Genomic DNA, 15079 nt, shown 5'->3' on the forward strand with positions numbered 1-15079 from the left:
CGCGTGGGCGGGGCGGGGAGGGGCAGGTCACGGGGGCACGGGGCTCCGAGGCAGCGCCGCCGCTCCCGTTCCGCTGCCGGCGCGGCGAGGTCTGGCGGGGCCTGGGCCCGGCGCGCAAACGCCACGTGCCCGGGCGGGACCAGACGGGAGCAGAGACCCGCCCCGCCCGGGGTCTGGGAGCGGCCGCAGCCGGGGCCTGGGCGGGGCGGGGCGGAGCCTCCAGCCGCGCTCCCGGGACGCGTCTGCAGCCCCTCAGGACAGAGCCCGGCACCGACGGGACGCGGGCGCGCCCCGCGCTTGGCTTGGGCGCGGAGGCGGCGGCTTGGCGCGGCCGTGGGGCTTTGCCCCCGCAGGGCCCTGTTGGTGCCGCAAGCGTGGTCCCGGGCAGCGGTCGCCAGGCGGGTCACAGCTGAAGCTTTACCTGTGCAAGCACCACCGGGCACCGTGCACAGGCAAGCCCCGTGTAGTGACGGAGTCAAGGTGCTGCTTTGAGAACGCCGTTGCAGCTTCACTTCAGAAGTGCAGGATGCTCAAAGGACAGAGGGACAGCCAGGGCGAGTCTTAAATACGCTGACGGCCGGGGTAGCAGCAGCCTGTGAAATACATCACACAGCGCTGAGAGTGGGGTTTTGATCTAAAAGTCTTTTTCCAAGTGCTCACTTTTTTTCATACAGAACAAATATACATCGTACCTGGGCTCACATCCTGTCAAGTAGTTTCTCCCACCACACGTCTGTGTTACAAGGTGTTGTCAGTTACAGTTTTCCCAAGACTTTTGTGAGCACAAATCAGTGCCATTGTCTCTGCCTGTCCTCTGAGGACCAGTGGTCCTCCCTTACAGAAAAATCCACATGGAGCCCGGCCGGTCACTGAGAACAATGACCCTGTGATTATGGCTAAGAGGGAGTCTGTGGGCACTGGCTGACAGAGGCGGAGAGAGGAAGCGGTTTGGGATAGTTTCCTTCCTTTTGCGCTCTGGGAAGCAGTCTGCTTTTGTAACTGGACTTGTACCAGTGTCATTAACTCTGTCCCTTTTTTCTCCATCTGGGTGGAACAATCTACAGGACCTTGAATTTTTAACTAATTATTCAGGTCTGAAGGGTTAGAATAGATGATGCACTAAATATAAACAGTGTGTATCAGCAAACTTGGATCAGCAGCAGCACTGTGTTACACAGTGGAGTAAAACACTGAGCAGCGTCTACTCTTACTTTCTTTCTCTAGAGCAGCACCAGAGAGGGCTAAATTTGGTTGTTCTCATGATCTTACATGAACTTCAACAGGCAGCTGCCCTAGCTTCACAGAACTTAGAACCATGGGCTCCTTACCTGGCTCCACCAGGTCCTTACTTTCCCAAGGGAACACGCTGGCATGAATGAATTTATCCCCCTTTCGCTGCAGGTTGGACCCACTGAGCAAAAGCTGAAATCCCTCTCCACCAGCTTCTGCCCCAGCAAAGGGCTGGTTTCAGAATACTTTAGACCATGAGCAGAGCCTCCATCTTCTAGTTGCCAAGTTGTAGCACTTGAGGAAGTGACCCTTTCTCGGGACAAAGAGTGTGCTCCTGAGGCGCATGGCTTTGTGCACTGACCACAGTGAAGTCAGAGTGAACCCCTTGTTTTGGCTGGGACCTCTCCATATGGTTGTGTAGCTTTATGGGGGATTAAAATTCCTTGGAACAGGGCCTGGCCCTTGGTTCTGCAGATGTGAAAAAGTTTCAGCATTGTACTTTAATAGCAATATTTATCTAAATCCTGATTCTAATGTTTATCTTTCCTAGTGCCTTGCTGCATAAATGGCTGCAGTGAAATTACCGGCACCAGTAAGGAGCACATGGTCTCTCCTAAAGTAGCGACGGCTTTAAAATTTGGCCTTTAATGGAAATTATTCACTGTATAAAAGGCAATTCTTGATTTTATTTCTCAAATTACCATTTGCTTTTAAGATTCTTTCTGTTAAGTGTTGTAAGGCCTCTAGTTCTAGAATACCATGAAAATTAAGTTTGGGTTCAGTGAGTGTTCACTGCAACAGCCTTGACCTTGAGCCAAGCAAATGCATTATTTAGATTTCTGTATATGTACGTCTCAGATCAGATTTGAAACTTTTAATTACACGATGACAAAATTCTGCCATCTGTCTATCATACAGTCTGTCCCCTGTAATTAAGCACATTTGCTTTTCCTAAATCACATGTTTACATGCTAGTTGACAAAAATGCTTTCCAGGGAAACAGTCCTGAGTGGTGCAGCTTCAAATCCTGCTGGCAAAGCACATCTCCTCCCACTTGTCAGTGCAAAGTAGGTGAGACATAGAGATCAGGGAGGGGATCCAATGGAAGAGTGAACCCAAGGAGGATGGAAATGCCAGTGTTTGAGCCCATGCGCTTGGGTGCTGCCACAGGACCTTCTAGAAGCAACACATCAGCCCTGCAGTGTGTTTCCTCAGCTTGAAGACCACACTCACCTCCTGACCCCAGAACAAGGGTGTCTGTGCCTGTCCCTTGTGCTTCAGGAGTCTGAGCCGAGCCTGCCAGATGGGCACTGCTGGTGTGTCCTGCAAGACAAGAAAATAGGCTCATACTCTGATGTAGGGAACAGCATTTATTTTATGGGAAATTACATTTTGTAGTTCTAACTTCTGTCTGATTTGACTGTGTCTTTCCAGTTGAGTAAGAACTTTTTTATTAAGCAGCACTTAGAAATGGAAATCAGTCATGTTACAAGGTGAACCACACTAGTTATGAATGGGGGAGTGGTGCAGCCTCCTTGGAAATGGTCTGTAGGCAAATCCCTTTCTGCAAAAGGATTAGTTAATAAGACGGCACATAATCACCCTGTCTGGGGTGGGTGTTTTCTTATTCTGAGTGCTCAGCCCCTGTGCTGGTCTCTTTTGTTGTTCTCGGCATCTGCTGCCAGAGCACCAGCTGGGTTTCCCGTTCTTACCTATGCAGGGGAATCACAAATGACAATTGCCTGATCTGCTGAGTACCCAGAGACAGGCACAACACAGTAGGACTTTCACAGGGATTTTCTCCATGAGGCTGCCCACATGCTAAGTGCCATCTTCTGAATGCTTAAAGGGGAATTGAAATTGCCAACTGAATCATTCAGTTATTGACAGAGAAGTCAAATTCATTTTTCATTTGTCAGGCTTGCAGGCAGCTTCTTAACTGGAAAAAACTCTGCACTGTCTGTTGGCAAACTTCTGTGCTGGTCTGCAGATGCTCTACACAACATCATTCTGTCTATAATAAAAGCAGAAAAGGATTACAAAACAGTGAAGCATGTCCTGGATGTGTCCAAGATAGCTGTCCTCCTTCCCAGGTGCTTGGCCACTGCTCTGGCTTGTCTAAGAGATGCACTGTCTACCTTGCAGGCAGAGCTCTGCCTGCAGGCTGACAAGCAGCAAAGAAGTGCCAGGTCTAACATGACCCAAGTGTGCACCATTCCCCCCCACCACCATTGCAGATGGGTTGCTGACAAGATCCACATCAGCCAATTGCCTGTTTTCCTTGCAGTGGAGCCAAGATGAGTGGGGTACCGACATTCCTCATAGAGACTGACTTGTAAAAGTCATCTGGACTAAAATGTACTCATCCAAATTTTACTTCCATTTCTACCTAATACTGCTTGCTGTCAAAAGTATCAAAAATAGTGGTGGTTTCACCTTGCTGTATTCCACCTGACTAGGATTCATTCCTGCTGTAATTCTGGATTGAGTGGAAAGTACCTCAGTGGAAATACGTTTGTGCAAAACTGACACAGGAGAAAGCAGAGTCAGGCTTGCCATGTTCTGTTGGCAAACAGAAGGTATCTGACTCCATCAGCCAAGCACAGCAACTATGGCTCTGAGAATCAGTGGGAACAGACAAGGAGAGAAATGAACGGGCTCAAGACACTTAAAGAAACTCCCTGATGTTTATACCATGCATTGCTGGAGAAAAAAAAAGGGGAGGGGGGGGGGACACACACTTCTTAGAGTGTAAAGAAGAAAGGAAGTAGTTTAGTAAGGACAAGAGTCTTTCAGCAGATCCAGTGCCAGCAAGCCACTCCTCTGGCCTCTCTGGTTATATCAGTAATTGTGTTTGGTCTCTATTACTGTCCCACCAAATTTCCCTTTGAAATCACTGCCAATTTACCCCACCATTAAGAACTGCTGGGCTATCCCTTCAACACAGATGTTAAATTAGATAAAAATAGATAAGGTTCATCTATGCTGCTTGCAAGTATGTCCTAGGGAAAAGCAAGCATAGTTTATGGCTCCACTTTTGTGGGATATCAGTGCCAGCTGAAAGGGTGAGACAATAAAAATCTTGCCTCCTAATCTGTGGCAGTTTTGGAAGACTAGAAAGGTAGGATTATCTGGCTTTATGGGATTATAATGTTGCACAGACACTAAATTAACATCCAAGTTTTGTCTTTATAATACATGTTCATACCCACCTTTGCTCCATCTGAAGGGGCTTTTCCTAACTCTGTCTTGGTTCATTCAGCTGCTTTTACTTCTAAACCAATGGCTTGTGGGTGCCCTGCCATGGGCAAACTGCAGTGAAAGGAATTAAACTGACTCTTCAAACCGCAGGCTCATTCCTCTTTAACAGGGAATTGTGCACCACAAAATACCATTGTGCTGAGTGTCACCACTCTATGAATTTTACCAAGAATGAAAAGATAAAGACCAAAGAGAGAGGCACCAATGAACAGATAAAGAGCCAGATGATTTCTTGCTGGAGAGACTGGAACCGAGGATCCAAATCACAGCACTTTGATGTGGACCCTTTACAGAGAGAGGTGAGTTATGAATATCAATGGCTGTGCACTTTCAAATCGCAGTGAGGTGTGTTATACTGGAAAATTGTGAAAGACAGCATATTAGTCATTTCCGTAGGAAACCGTGTGAACGTGGCATCTGTTTGTGATAAACTTTGAATGTCTGAGTTTGAAATCGATCTGCACCCCAGATGTGCTGATGCCTTAACTGCAGTACAGCTTTCACACATCCCATAAAACACAGTATTTTAAGAATGTCATACCCATAACCACCAAATGAACCACCCTCAGTCTGTGAAGCTAAAATGCTTTTCCTTTTCTTTATCTATGTCCTGTTACTATAGATTCCTCATAGTAGAAAATGGGTAAGAATGCGGCAGGTTACTTTTGCAGTGTGACCCTTCTGCTTCACCGTGTTTCCCCTTCACCTTTTCACTATTTCTGACATATGCACTGTGATATGGAGGTAAGGACCTGTGTGTGTCACACACAAATATGTGCAGAGGTCAAACAGTTTTATGTACGATATCCATGGTATGTTTTTACAGGCTTAGACTAAGTGACTATCCGTCATTAGGGTATTCAAATCCTTCATTCAGTGCCTAGGCTGGCTGACAAAAATCCAAGTAACTGATATGGTGACCTCTGGAAGTTTCTGTGCTACAAATGTAGAAACAATGTCATTGTTTTCACAAAGTAAATGTCTTTCCTGCCAAGCCAGAATGCATGAGTTCTTTACCCAGCCCCTATCAGTTAAGCAAGTGCAACTGTACTGGTTTACCTGGGGCTTAAAGAAGGCACTTCAGGGAACTGGTCACGTTAAAAGTTCGCTGTTTCATGTACAAAGGAATCCAAACTACTGTAGGTTGCTGTCTTTTTATTATAATACTCAGTGGATATTGCCATTCTTCTTCATTCTCTCCATTCTCTGAAGTTACAGGGAAAACATAGCACCAATGCTTTCTAGCTATGTTTGAAAACAGCAGGCTTGTTTGAGAGTGGATGCTGGTTCTGGATGAAGAGATTTACACAGAGTGCTATCAGCATCGCTGCTGGAACTCAGGGGTACTTGAACTCCAGCTCACATAGCTACCCACTGCTTTTCTCTGTCTTGTCTTGAAAAGGGATAGTATGTGTGCCTTAATCCTGTTAAGGAGTGTATACTTTTTCTATACTTTCTTTTCTTTGAAACTGCAATTTATTTTCTTAGTCTTGCACATTAATAGTTACTAACTCAACAGTATTTTTCCTTTGAGGATTGCAAAGCACTTTCCATGACCATGAGGAGGTCTGTATTTCTCTGCAGAGCATTAACAATCAGGGAAGGTACAGCAGAACCAGAAGTGGAATGCTGGGATCAGCGAGGTGTAGGCATCAGCAAGGTACACTGCAACTGAGGAAACATTGCTGGGAACTTGGCAAAGAAAGCCCTAAAACATGCTGACTTGAGAGAATTACAAGACACTATGGTTCTCATCCTGCAAAAGTGCTTCACACATCCTACACTGATATTTAATGCTATTTATGTAGTTTAGAATGTTGCCATGTTTTTAAGTTAAAGATAGTATCAGAGCTTGTAAACTCAGGACCTAAGAAATAATGGTAGCAGCGTTATTTGTTAGAATTATCATGTCAAATTTGCTCAGGTTTCATTCATAAAAAAAATGTTTAGATGCCTAATAAAAAAGAGACTGATGCCAAATCTGCCCTTTGCCTTCCTGCTTCTTCAGTGTATGCTCTCCACTAACCCTAAAACACATCCAGGTTTATTCTCTTCATGCCTGGACAAGAGTCGAGATCCCCAGCTTGGAAACTGCCAGTGAAAAATGCTCCCTTGCCAGTGAAGTTTCTGGAAGGGCAGTAAATTCCCCATGGATGGGTAAAGGCAGTGCTTTCAGACCTCCTTTGTCTGTCTCCAGGAAGTGAAGCTCACGATGTTTCTTTTCCCTGGACCAGACACAGCAGAATAATAATCTTGTTCTGTAAAGTATGTTTTGTGTCAGTTTAACATTACTGAGCTTCTGGGATGGCTGAAAACATACAGAGAATGTACAAACAAAAGAATCCAAGTTCCAGAAGCTTTTCCATTCGAATCTCTGAATGCACAGATCCTAATTAGGACTATTATAAAGAAATTAAAGTTAATGACTCACTATTATATGATCCTTACTGCATTTATATTGCAGCTTGTTCATAAAGGAAACAGTCTGCTCAAGATCTGAGCCTTCAAAGCATCTGTGGGTCAGCAGATGAGTAGTTCAGCCAAGGAGACATTGACCAGTGAGGATGGTTTCAGCAGAGCCGGAGTCAGGACCTCAGCAAGAAAGCACATCAAGAGCTTCCGCTGTGCCTGTAACAACAGAGAGAAACATCTTCACCTCCAGGAAGTACGGACTGGCCTCAGCCAGTTTGGGGTGTAGTTGCTGGATACCGAGTTGAAGCATTTCAGAAAGCGTTAGCTCATGCAAGGATTGCACATCCACCGAGCAGGACAACTCTCTCTGCAGCAGATGTCTTTTGTGGGTGGGTACTGGGCTGCACATTTGCAGTTTAAAGGCATTCTGTAGCAGCTAGATCATCCCTAGTGGCTGGCTGTGGGAAGGAACGGGTGTCTGCCTGGTCATGAACTTACTCTTGCTGTTGCTGGCTGATCCAAATGTCATCCATACAGCAGACAGATGTGTTTGTTTCTTCTGAATGGAGAAGGCTTTTCTTTAACCGCTTTTCCACTCACTATGCTGCATTTCTTTCTGCTACGTATTGAGCTATATATTTAGACAACTGTTAGCAAACCAGTGCCAGTTCAATTTTTAGTGACTTGCTTCCAGTCTCCAAGCCAATGTCAGATTTCTAGCATTGCAGTCATTTTACAATTGCTAAAGCCAAGCATGGCCAAGTTTTGCCTTTCTCAGTTTTGGCAGTCAGTCTTTGTATCTCTGCTACAATCTCCATCAAGAAGAGTTTTTTGAGTAGCTCAAGATTTCTTCGAGTCCTGTTGTTGTGTTTCACCATGTGTACAGGAGGCAAGTTCCTGTTCCATCCTTGGTCTAAATTTGTGAAATCACAGCTTTCCTGGCATATTTTTCACACTCAAACACCAAAATGACAGACATGGACACTTCCCATGCAGGCCTGCACCAGCTAACTGCAGTCTGCAACACACCACCCCAGGGCTCAAGCAGGAACGCTATACTGTTGGTTTTCTACCCACCTTCCTTGGACTCCTAGGCTATGCTGTTATCTGCGTTACACTGCTGAAAATCAGGAGCAGCACTCACCTACGCTGCTCCTGCTGGTTTAAGCACAATTGAGGCACAGTCTTGTTGGTAACTTGTTCTGCACATTTGCTGAAACCCAGCCACAGCAAATTACACAGCTGCCATTAGGTGCTCAGCTTCGAATGAGCCTGAGGAGAGCTTAATCAACAGGTAATATTCTTGTTGTAGGAAATAGTCCAGCAGAAGCTGTTGGTAAGGGTTTGTGCTGGTCTGGTTATGCTCTAGCTGAGCTAATGCTGAAGACTTTCTGCTCACTGCCTGCTCTCTCACCGCTCTTGTCTCTTCCCTTCCTCAAGCTCACACCTTCTGGCACCCAAAGAGTCAGTGCCTGGGGGAAGCTTAAGCTGTCCCAGCCATAACCGGCAGAGCTGGTGCTTGCTGAGAGGCCTGGGGGGAGTCAGGGCCCAAAGAACGAGCCCATTCTCAGGGTTTGCACAGCTGTTTGTGGCCGTTGCTGTAGCAATGGTGAAATGCTGACCAGAGAGCAGGGAACAGCCTGCTGTGTCTCTGGAGTTAATAATATGATTTCATGTAGTACATCAAACAAGAATGCAACAACTCAGCAACTCTGCTTTAGGAGTCCAAAGGAAACCAGATTTTTGTTTTACAGTATCCAGAGACTTTCTGCGAGGCACCTTGTTTTATAAGTGTTCATTCTCTGAGGATCAGAATCTAGTAAATGTGCATACCTGTGTGATTTTCAGTTCAGACTTTGCACAAGAGCTCTGGATGCTCTTTACTCATGGAACAAACACTGTCTAATGAGCAGGGAGATTCACTTACCAAGGCTCAGCTTTTAACCCACCTTGCCAAGATTCTTCCCAGTAGCTACAACATGCACCCATTTATACTTCACCCATTTATTCAGTGGCGCACACACCTCAAATACTGTACTTCCTAGGGACCCCAGTCTTGTGACTACTGGCTTTCACTACAGCAGATCAGTTACCCATTTCATGCAGCCAGGAAAATGCTGTAATGTACTTATTTTAATATTTAAATACTTATCTTAGTTCATGATTGCTTTTACTAAACCGTGTTCTTTTTTAGAATCATAGAATAGTTCGGGTTGGAAAGGACCTTAAGATCATCAAGTTCCAACCCCCCTGCCATGGGCAGGGACACCTCGCTCTAAACCATATTACCCAAGGCCTCGTCCAACCTGGCCTTGAACACTGCCAGGGATGGGGCATTCACAACCTCCCTGGGCAACCCATTCCAGTGCCTCCCCACCCTCACAGGAAAGAATTTCCTCCTTATATCCAATCTAATTTTTTCTAATTTGTTTGCTTTTCTGAAGTATCAAGGAGAATGTGTATTAAACCCCAGTGAATTATAAGCCTGAGCAGCCTAAGACTTTCACCTAAAGCATTTTTAGTGTTGATACTCATGTGAATTTTAATCTGTGAACCGTAAAGTATAACGGATAAAGCAAAGCAGTCATAGAAATAGTGGGAAATTTGAGCTTCCTTTTGGCTTGCTGTACATGCTCCCATCCAGATACAAAATACGTATGATCTGCGTGACAGAATTTATAATTACTATGCAGGTCCAATTTCAATTTTCCATGAATATTTCATGAGTAAATTCCAACTCAGGATCATTTGGTGGAGACCCTCGTGAAGCTATTAAATAACCAAGACAGGGACCTGTGGAAAACCCCTCCACAGGAAACACGGTGGCACTTGTCAGTTGCTCTGATATTTATGAATCATTCTCTCATCTGCACTGCATGGAGAACATGGGACATCCTGCCGGTGCTGTCCCACAGGTGAGAGCCGTGCTGAGCTCAGCAGGACGTTACAGGTTTGTGACGCTTCCAGATGAGAGAACCGTGAAGAGCCTGGTGCCCTGGCCCCGTCCCGGCTGGGGTCAGTCAGAGCCACATGCCCCTCCTGATCCCCTGCAGGGTTCAGCGCAGGAGCTGCCCGGCCACTGGCACTCAGAAGCCGGGCAGCGCCAGGCCCGAGACGCGGCGCGCACGGCAGCGAGCAGCTTCCAGACAGGCCGGGGCTCAGGGGGGCCATAAGGGAGGGTCAGTGTTGGAGACAGCAGCTTTGCTGGGGGCACTGGAAACCTATTTGATGGCTGCGTCTTGCCAGATCCCAGGGTTTTGTTATTAGTCTCTGCAATTGCCTTACGTTTACTGCTGTGGGTAAGGGATGTCCCCAAGGCATGAGGATAGACAGTGCACCAGAGTATAAAGTTGAAGAGCTTGAGTTTCCTGCTCCTGCTAGGCTCTCGTGGCTCAAATGCAAGTGATTTTCCTGTGTCTGAGGCAGTTGAGGAATGCGGGTAATGTACAGCGTTGGGGTCCACGCTATGGCTGTTGTTCATTGAATGGTGGCTGTGGAGCTCAGTTAATTTCTGCATTCTACAAGATAGCTTGGTACAGGGTAAGGCCAGGAGTACACAAACAGTTATGGTTAATTTGGGTACGATAGGAAGCAGGGAGGGTATTGCATCTCAGTTAGGACTCCGGACTTGAAGCACTGCTGTGCCTAGCCAGGCCCTCCAGTTTCATTTGTGCTGAAGCTGTTTTCTCCCCCAGCCATTAACATGCAGGTAAATCTGGAGATGACAAATGTCACGGGATAGGCGGACAGCATGGATTAGGCGTGGTTTTAGGTTTAGGGATCTGGAATAAAAGAGTTGATGGCGTCACCTGCTTGACTGCTGGTTGCTTTAGTTCTTGTGTCCCAGGGTTCACAGATATCAGCTAAGTGCAGTGCTAGAGATAATATCAGGGTCCACTTTTGTGGGATCTCTAGGTGCCAGCGTAGCATTTGTTGTATGACTGAGTGGGACAGAATCGGGCAGAAAGTAGCAGGAGTAATGAGTTTTTATTTACTCCAAGCCCAGGAGTCAATAAGATAGGATCATGCTGGGATTAATATTATAGTCAATGTCAAGGTTGGCTTTTGGATTTTGTCCCTCCTTTGGCTGATGCTGCCTCTCAGAAATGGTAAGTGTCAGTCTATAATTAGGGAATCTGTAATCCATAGATTAGTGGCTCCATGCTCTGAAGTCTCCATCTGTTGTACACACTGAAATCATTATATCTCTAGTCTCAGTCCTCCTTCAGGCTTCTAGAATGGTTTCCACAGGATTTTCTTTGTTGTGCAAAGCAGCTTGTTCATGGCTGTCACTTGGTGGTCAGGCACTAGAGCAGACATTGCACAATGGCCTCTTGTCAGTGTGGCACAAGCTGTGGGATGCTCCTCTGTCCAAGCAGGACTGGGGCTTTGGAATGTATTTTTCTGCCATGTTCAGACTCAGCCCCCCTCCACACAGAGCAGATGACACATTGCCAGTTATTAGGGCTTTTACTATGTTTAGAAATCTCTCAAACAATGGAATACTACTGCCAGCCAAATGGGCTGCAGAGACAACACAGGAACCTTTTAAAATGCAGTAAAACTTCTTTCCACACAAGCCATGAGTGCTGGCCATGCCTGCCCCTGACAGATGCACAGCTCAGCCCTGTTCAATGCTAAAACACTGGGCAAAACGGACAGCCCTCACTCAAGGGCTGCCCAAACAACTGCAGCCTGATTCTGGCTACCATTGTATATGCACGCGCAGGAAAGGGCAAAATCAGACCTAAGATATGCTGCCGCCAGGGCTTACCTTTCTGAGTTGTATCAGTTCAGGATGCCAGTTTCATTGCACTGGTTCTTCATTCCTCCAGCAAAGATCTCCAGGCTTACACCAGCAGCAGCCCAGGCTCGGCACTTACACTGCAGCTTTCCTGTGCCCCTCCTGATGTGGGTGCTGTAAGCAGCACCCTGCCTGAAATAAAGCAGTCATTTTAGTACCAGTTTTCAAGAGTAGCGTGTCAGCCCCAGTGTCCTCGTCCGAGAGCTGCATGGCGCACAGCAACAGCCTCATCCCCCTTCATCCCATACAGGGGACATGGCTGCACTCCACTGCCTTACCCAGCAAAGCTCTGCAAAGCCTGACCCAGCTATGCTGCCGCTGCCACACAACAGCAGGAGGCTGCTCACAGACATCCTGTGGGAAGCAGGGTCTGCAGAACGTCTGCAGCACCCACATCCAGCCTCCATCCCACTGGGGTTTCAGGTGAAAAAGCCCAGTGAAGCAGAGCTGCCCTTCTCAGGGAGGTGCGACACTCACATGGGGTCTTGTGGCACTGAGCTCCTTTTCTGCCCGTTGGACACCACTGATGGGTTTCAGCTGTGAGCTCACATCTGAAATGCTCACAGGTGAGCCAACCATTACCCAGACACAGCTGCCAGAAAGAGGCAGTGATGAGGATCTTTGCCTCAGGGTCAGCACAGCCCACAACCAGGTGAGTGACTGGGGCCCCTCGTGTGTGAGCAATGACACAAATGCAGCCCGTTCTGTCCCGCTGCACCCTGCCCGTTCACCAGTGACACTGTCCACAGGACGCCTACAGAAGCAGTGGACAGAACGCTTCCACCACGGGCGAACAGCGTCCAGCGGTGCCCTGGGGACAGCCCGGGATGCTCCGGTACTAGAGCAGCGGTGGAGCAGCACAGCCGGGACACCCACAGCCAATCTGCTGTGTGTGTTCCTGTTCCTGCCCCTGTCCCTTGAGCATCACCCACCTCAAGACACCTGCGGGCATTCCAGCCGTGCCCATGACGGCTTCGCTCCCACACCAGATAAGCTCACTCCAAGGGGCCTGTAGCACACATCTGTTTAACATCCGTATCTGTTCCTTTGACTTAAGGCTGAATTAGTGGGGTTTAGTATTAAATGCCCCTTCCGTGGTTTCTGGCCAAAGGCAGTGAGGTGCTCGGCTCACGTCCTCTGCCTCACTCAGTACTGGAAGGCTACCGTGCAGGGGGTGGAGATGAACGCCTCCGAACGCGTGAGCAGCAGCGATCTGAACCTAACCTGAATTTTCCTCTCTGGGACCCGCTCGATGCGGTTGCGTTGCACGGCGAGCGAGCGGCGGCGGGCGGCGCTGCCCCCTGGCGGCCGGCGGCGGCACCGCTTGGAGCCGGCAACAGCCCCCGCCCCGCCCCGCCCCTGCAGGGCAAGCTCCGCCCACAACGCGTTCCTGCTGCGGCCCTTGTGCAGCCACCGCGGTACCGCCGCCGGGGTTCGTCTCTGCGCCGCTGGTGACGGGCGGCGGAGCCCGCAGCGCTCCCGGCCGGGGCCGCTCTGAGGGTTCCCGGTGTTGCGGGAGGGGCTCCCTGCGCCCCTCGCACTGACCCACGGCGCCCGCTCCTCTCCCGCTGCCCTCTCCCCTCGCAGCGCACACCCCGCGCGTCCGCTTTCGCGTGTGGCGGCCCAGCCCCGCAGCCGCGCCCCGCTCCCAGCGGTACCCGGGACAGAGGAGGCGGACACCGGGAGCTCCGAGAGTGTAAAGTGGCATTTTGTTTTGTAAAAACGCTGCTGTTTTATTCTTTGTACAAACTAAAACACCAGAGGTCATTGAATCCTATATTAAATACATAAATTAAAAAATAACCATTCATAAAACTTTACATACAATGAGGATTCTCTTCTACACGTTAATACATATAGTACAGATACATGTCCAGTGTTTATCAAAGGGTCATTCTGCCAAGTCATTTACAATTCTGTTCTGAACAGACACCAAAAAATTGTGGACAAAAAGTACATAAAAAACACCTGGGTGCTGATGGGACGGAAGGAAAAACGTTTGGAATCGGCAGGAGCTGCGTGGCTGCTCCTGAGCCCTGCCCAAGGGAGGAGGAGAGCCTGGCCTGCCCAGGAAGCTTCGGGGGGGCAGAGGGTGTTTCCTACGCAGATGAGGGCAGGGAGCTGGCAAATGGGGAACACCTACAAAAAAGTCTCCATGGTTGTCCTGGCATGTCAGTAAGAGAGGATTGGAGCTGGGAGCCAGGCTGGTCACGGTGCAAGAAGCCTCCTGTGACCTGCAGTGCCTAAATCCATCTCACCTGACTGGGCTCTCATCTGGAATGCTTAAAGTTGAAATAAGAGTCTTCAAAATCTCCTTAGTCAGTGGAGAAAAAGCAGCAACTCAGATTTTGGTCAAGCTGACTTGCACTACATGGCTCCTGTGACCACATGGATAGCCTGGAGTAACTCCTGCCACAGGCCAGGATGGATGGATAGGGGCTGGGGGAGGAATCCAGGGCTCCATTTGCTGTCCTCAAAAGCTGCAATAAATTGGTTTTAATTTTGTTGGCTGGTTTGGGGAGGGCTGACTGCAGTGAGCGATTTCAGGGAGGATTCTCAATACTTTGCCTCAGTGAATATCAGGAGCAGCAGAAAGCCCTGGATAAACAGGTTCAGGACAGTGAAGGGGTGAGATCTCAGAAAAAGATCCAAACCAAGTTGCCCATGAGCTGTAAAACTAAACCATGAGGAGTGCACCAGTTGTAGCAGCTAAATGAGTCTAGATTCAGTTCCCCATACCTAGATTGGAAGTACACTTCCATAAGCTATATCAATGATTTACTATATACAATAGGGAATAAATGCATATGTATGTATATATATGTACATATACATATATATTGTATATAGATACATGTATATATATACACAAACCCATCAAACCCATTTTGATCTAGCTGATAGCAGACGGTTTGTATTACTCGTATCAGCAAGTGTGTTTTAGGCATGGCTTGTGTTACCCCGCAAGCAGAGCAAAGCAGCTTCAAGGCTCTCTGGCGGAAACAATCATTTACAAGTCTGCAGACCAAGATAAGCTGTGGACTGATACCACTCCCAGCCACCCAGAGCCCTTGGAACATAGCACCTGCAGGAAATTAGGCAAAAACAGATAACCGAAGATGCGCAGAGCATGGTTCAGAGGGTCTAACTGATGAAGCCTGCCGCAAGATCATTCACTGTGTCAGGAAACACAGGATTTCTATCTGCCAGGACCCTTCCCCATGAATGCCTGAAACAAACTTTTCTAATCCTCCGTTTGTTTTGTTCTTTTTTAACCAAGCAGAGGTGGAAGCTTTTGCTCTGTCACAGAAAACAGGTGCTGCTCATTCTACAGGAAGAGTTCAATGGTTTAATTGCCGGCCCTAATGCTAG

The 15079-nt window shown here is 47.9% G+C and overlaps 1 long non-coding RNA gene across 1 annotated transcript; it reads right to left on the minus strand.

Annotated features, from left to right (window-relative positions):
* Positions 1-10869: 10869 nt before the first annotated feature.
* On the minus strand, positions 10870-12136 carry LOC133207254 (uncharacterized). Its single transcript, XR_009723999.1, has 2 exons — positions 11651-12136; positions 10870-11270 (listed from the first exon to the last, which is right to left on the minus strand). It is a non-coding gene; the product is annotated as an uncharacterized LOC133207254 (long non-coding RNA).
* Between the last annotated feature and the right edge of the window lie 2943 nt (positions 12137-15079).

The sequence above is a fragment of the Neopsephotus bourkii genome, unplaced genomic scaffold (genome assembly GCF_033783945.1).
Source record: "Neopsephotus bourkii isolate Nb327-2 ecotype Australia unplaced genomic scaffold, CSIRO-AGI_Nbou_v1 NB_1846, whole genome shotgun sequence".
In the NCBI taxonomy this organism is placed as follows: Eukaryota; Metazoa; Chordata; class Aves; order Psittaciformes; family Psittacidae; genus Neopsephotus; species Neopsephotus bourkii.